Genomic DNA, 5,555 nt, shown 5'->3' with positions numbered 1-5,555 from the left:
TACTCCCTCCACGTAAAAAGTGACAGATTTAGGCAAAAGTTGCTATAGAACTGCGTTAGTTTTAAAGTTGTTCCATCATGCAATGTGTGATGAAATTTGGTATGCCGCATAATCACAATGCCCTGGAGCTCATTTAGACACGTTTTTTAATGTAGTTACACATTCTAGTTGTTTTGATGTAAGGAAAAAATCATTCGATAACTCGATAGTTAACACGCGTTGATGTAACTTTCCTCATTTGTATGCATAGCCTACGCGAAATTATTATTAGCATCTTCGAAACTTTTGGTCTAGTTCATCCGCTTGCATTTCGAAACGGACCATCACGACAAGACTCTAACCCGCCACATCCGAGGTTTCAGTTGATCATATCGAAGAATATCATGTCCATTCGTGTTACCACCCACAGATTGCGCCACTGCCTCATCAATAATTGTTACGTCATCATCATCACTAGCTTCCGGCTCTTTACTATACATAACGTGCTGTTCACCGTATCGATAGCACCAACGAATATCCGTGAAAGGGTTGTAATCTCGGTGAAATAGTGTGCGACACATTTTTCCACAATTCGAATGCATGTCGGTTCATACTAAGACCATGTTACGGTCAAATATGTGTGTTTTTCTGTCTCCAAGTCAGCTACCCCCACATTGAATGTACAGAGTCGGTGTCAAATTTCTACAGCTACGTAAGGGAATTTTTAGGGTTACCCAGAATGACGATTTTTTCAATATATTTGAGAAATGACATAACGCACCTTTAGGGCTGTGCAATCTGTTCCATCATTATACGCTTGTAAGTCGCCCCGAGCATTCGTGTGTCAACGAGTATGCAGTAATCATTTTCTTCGCTACCTGAAATGGAACGATTTAGCTTCAAACTCAACGCATTAGCATAGCGAATTTAAGTATAGATGATAAATAATATACAGTATAGCTCTACCTTATTAATTCATAATATTGTAACCACAGCGAGATTCGAGTAATAAGCGGGGCTATATAGTCTACCCTAAACAGAGAACTTGCATATACATTCGAATTTATGCGACTTCGGCTATATTGCCGGTTAACATTATAGCCGCGCACAGGACTGATTATTACGTTATAGCTATTTAAATGGTACGATATAGGAGAAATCTCGGTACGCTGGCGATTTTTTCATAATAGTTGAGAAATGATATAACGCACCTTTAGGGCTGTGCAATTTGCTCCATCATCATACGCTTGTAACTCGTCCCGGGCTTGAATGTGTCCGCGAATATATGCCGTGATCATTTTCTTCGCTACATGAAATGAGACGATATAGCTTCAAACTCAACGCATTAGCATGCTAAATTTAAAAAAATAGGTCGTAAATAATATAGCGAAGCTCTACTTAATTAAATCTTAATATTGTAATAGCACAAATTATGACGTAGCGTGATCTAGGTATTACTATAGATGTAATATATGATTATTCAGCATTCGAAATGATAAGCTTCAGCCATGAAACTCTGGTGATTTTTTCAATATAATTGAGAAATGATATAACGCACCCTTAGGACTGTGCCATCTGCTCCATCATTATACGCTTGTAAGTCGTCCTGGGCTTGCGTGTGTCAACGAGTATGCTTATGATAATGCACCATGTCAAATTTTGTTACGCATTTCATGATTGAACAACTTTAAAACTAATCCAGTTCCATGCCGACTTTTGCGGGGGAGTAGCACGTACCTATGCATACTCAACTTTAATAACGGAATTACCGAGCTTAACATTGAATGCGCAACTTGAAGATCGGTTCATAGGTGTAGGACATTATGACAATGGAACATACCACTGCGCTAACTTTCAGAATTGTTAAGTATAGTACTCGCACTTTGTGAGAATACCCAAGTAGGTTTTTTTTTTGCCTACATGCACCAAATACTCTCAAGTCCTTATGATATTGGAGTACATCAACTTCATGATAGCTAGAGTATTGAACAGAAATGAACCTAGAGTACTAACGTTTTACTTACTCGGAAATGACTACTTCTACCTTATTTTAAAGGATACCTCGTTCGAAGCGAAATTTATGTGGTTTTGGATAATATCCAATATGTAGGCTCACTTTGAAGGGTACTTCCTAAAACTCAAATATTGCGCAAAAGTACAATTAGGGATCTAAAAGTAACTAATATAGATGGTTATTTCCGTAGATAACTTACCCTCTACTCAAGAGGTTTTTCAGGTGGAACTACCTACTTTTAGGACTGTGTATGTCAAAGTAGTTTGGGCTTACGTTTATATCACCTTGACAAGTGGCATTATCAGACATGAAAATGATATTATCACGTAATACCAGAAGTTAACACACGTCAATGTGTTTCGGAATTCACGAGAAATTGGTTATTAAGAGAAGTATATTCTTGTGTACACAATAGCGGAGAGAATATTTAAAATGTAGTAAGCAGGCCGATGGGTATTCATTGAGTTGTATAAGCATAAAAAACATTCCCGCGCGCGTCTTAGGATTAGGTGGTAGGGTTAGGCAGGGTTTAGGAGCGCGCGGGAATGTTTTTTATGCTTATACAACTCAATGAATACCCATCGGCCTGCTTACTACATTTTAAATATTCTCTCCGCTATTGTGTACACAAGAATATACTTCTCTTAATAACCAATTTCTCGTGAATTCCGAAACACATTGACGTGTGTTAACTTCTGGTATTACGTGATAATATCATTTTCATGTCTGATAATGCCACTTGTCAAGGTGATATAAACGTAAGCCCAAACTACTTTGACATACACAGTCCTAAAAGTAGGTAGTTCCACCTGAAAAACCTCTTGAGTAGAGGGTAAGTTATCTACGGAAATAACCATCTATATTAGTTACTTTTAGATCCCTAATTGTACTTTTGCGCAATATTTGAGTTTTAGGAAGTACCCTTCAAAGTGAGCCTACATATTGGATATTATCCAAAACCACATAAATTTCGCTTCGAACGAGGTATCCTTTAAAATAAGGTAGAAGTAGTCATTTCCGAGTAAGTAAAACGTTAGTACTCTAGGTTCATTTCTGTTCAATACTCTAGCTATCATGAAGTTGATGTACTCCAATATCATAAGGACTTGAGAGTATTTGGTGCATGTAGGCAAAAAAAAAACCTACTTGGGTATTCTCACAAAGTGCGAGTACTATACTTAACAATTCTGAAAGTTAGCGCAGTGGTATGTTCCATTGTCATAATGTCCTACACCTATGAACCGATCTTCAAGTTGCGCATTCAATGTTAAGCTCGGTAATTCCGTTATTAAAGTTGAGTATGCATAGGTACGTGCTACGCCCCCGCAAAAGTCGGCATGGAACTGGATTAGTTTTAAAGTTGTTCAATCATGAAATGCGTAACAAAATTTGACATGGTGCATTATCATAAGCATACTCGTTGACACACGCAAGCCCAGGACGACTTACAAGCGTATAATGATGGAGCAGATGGCACAGTCCTAAGGGTGCGTTATATCATTTCTCAATTATATTGAAAAAATCACCAGAGTTTCATGGCTGAAGCTTATCATTTCGAATGCTGAATAATCATATATTACATCTATAGTAATACCTAGATCACGCTACGTCATAATTTGTGCTATTACAATATTAAGATTTAATTAAGTAGAGCTTCGCTATATTATTTACGACCTATTTTTTTAAATTTAGCATGCTAATGCGTTGAGTTTGAAGCTATATCGTCTCATTTCATGTAGCGAAGAAAATGATCACGGCATATATTCGCGGACACATTCAAGCCCGGGACGAGTTACAAGCGTATGATGATGGAGCAAATTGCACAGCCCTAAAGGTGCGTTATATCATTTCTCAACTATTATGAAAAAATCGCCAGCGTACCGAGATTTCTCCTATATCGTACCATTTAAATAGCTATAACGTAATAATCAGTCCTGTGCGCGGCTATAATGTTAACCGGCAATATAGCCGAAGTCGCATAAATTCGAATGTATATGCAAGTTCTCTGTTTAGGGTAGACTATCTAGCCCCGCTTATTACTCGAATCTCGCTGTGGTTACAATATTATGAATTAATAAGGTAGAGCTATACTGTATATTATTTATCATCTATACTTAAATTCGCTATGCTAATGCGTTGAGTTTGAAGCTAAATCGTTCCATTTCAGGTAGCGAAGAAAATGATTACTGCATACTCGTTGACACACGAATGCTCGGGGCGACTTACAAGCGTATAATGATGGAACAGATTGCACAGCCCTAAAGGTGCGTTATGTCATTTCTCAAATATATTGAAAAAATCGTCATTCTGGGTAACCCTAAAAATTCCCTTACGTAGCTGTAGAAATTTGACACCGACTCTGTACATTCAATGTGGGGGTAGCTGACTTGGAGACAGAAAAACACACATATTTGACCGTAACATGGTCTTAGTATGAACCGACATGCATTCGAATTGTGGAAAAATGTGTCGCACACTATTTCACCGAGATTACAACCCTTTCACGGATATTCGTTGGTGCTATCGATACGGTGAACAGCACGTTATGTATAGTAAAGAGCCGGAAGCTAGTGATGATGATGACGTAACAATTATTGATGAGGCAGTGGCGCAATCTGTGGGTGGTAACACGAATGGACATGATATTCTTCGATATGATCAACTGAAACCTCGGATGTGGCGGGTTAGAGTCTTGTCGTGATGGTCCGTTTCGAAATGCAAGCGGATGAACTAGACCAAAAGTTTCGAAGATGCTAATAATAATTTCGCGTAGGCTATGCATACAAATGAGGAAAGTTACATCAACGCGTGTTAACTATCGAGTTATCGAATGATTTTTTCCTTACATCAAAACAACTAGAATGTGTAACTACATTAAAAAACGTGTCTAAATGAGCTCCAGGGCATTGTGATTATGCGGCATACCAAATTTCATCACACATTGCATGATGGAACAACTTTAAAACTAACGCAGTTCTATAGCAACTTTTGCCTAAATCTGTCACTTTTTACGTGGAGGGAGTACATAGCGAAGTACTTGTACATTTTGGAGCACTCAATTATAGGTTTGGCCTGCTTGCGCTATACTTAATGAATCACTCCTGTGTCACGCACTTTAGTATTAGGTCCATATACGCAATAAGCTACTTTAGTATTCTGATGGTTTGGGATAAAATGTAATTTTTCGTGCTTTTTTATTTTTTAATAAAATCAGTATTCATTTTACAGAAACGTCGTGTAAAGGTAAAGTACTTGTACATTTCGGAGTACTCAAGTATAAGTTCTGGTTAGCTAAATTTCGATGTCATAGAAATACCACAAACTGTGCTACTTGCACTTCTTCAGAGTACTCAATTAGGTTTTTAGCTATATGCAACAAATACTTTCGGGTGTTTTTGATATTGGACTGCTCCAACTCCATGATAATTATAGTATTAAGCAGAAATGAACCTACAATACGAACGTTTTACTTACTCGGAAATGACTACTTTTACGTTAATTTATAAAACTCAAGTAAAGCTCCAAGTATAAGTTTTTAAAGCATTACCTTGACAAAATTTTC

The 5,555-nt window shown here is 37.6% G+C and overlaps 2 long non-coding RNA genes across 4 annotated transcripts; one reads left to right on the top strand and one right to left on the bottom strand.

The window, feature by feature from the left end:
• Window positions 1–778: 778 nt before the first annotated feature.
• LOC145435798 (uncharacterized) lies at window positions 779–1,608 on the bottom strand. 2 transcript variants are annotated; one of them, XR_013914029.1, is made up of 3 exons: window positions 1,538–1,608; window positions 1,191–1,285; window positions 779–857 (listed from the first exon to the last, which is right to left on the bottom strand). It is a non-coding gene; the product is annotated as an uncharacterized LOC145435798 (long non-coding RNA). The 2 variants fall into 2 exon arrangements; XR_013914028.1 differs by lacking the exon at window positions 1,538–1,608 and having other exon boundaries at window positions 1,191–1,471.
• Window positions 1,609–2,467: 859 nt separating this feature from the next.
• Window positions 2,468–4,239, top strand: LOC145434930 (uncharacterized). 2 transcript variants are annotated; one of them, XR_013913639.1, is made up of 3 exons: window positions 2,468–3,480; window positions 3,733–3,827; window positions 4,161–4,239. It is a non-coding gene; the product is annotated as an uncharacterized LOC145434930 (long non-coding RNA). The 2 variants fall into 2 exon arrangements; XR_013913638.1 differs by lacking the exon at window positions 2,468–3,480 and having other exon boundaries at window positions 3,591–3,827.
• The last annotated feature ends 1,316 nt before the right edge of the window (window positions 4,240–5,555 follow it).

This window comes from Botryllus schlosseri, chromosome 3, assembly GCF_051294905.1.
Source record: "Botryllus schlosseri isolate E-star chromosome 3, Bs_hap1, whole genome shotgun sequence".
Lineage (NCBI taxonomy): Eukaryota > Metazoa > Chordata > Ascidiacea > Stolidobranchia > Styelidae > Botryllus > Botryllus schlosseri.
Note: the sequence above shows the minus strand (reverse complement) of the source record. Positions and strands in the feature narration are given on the sequence as shown.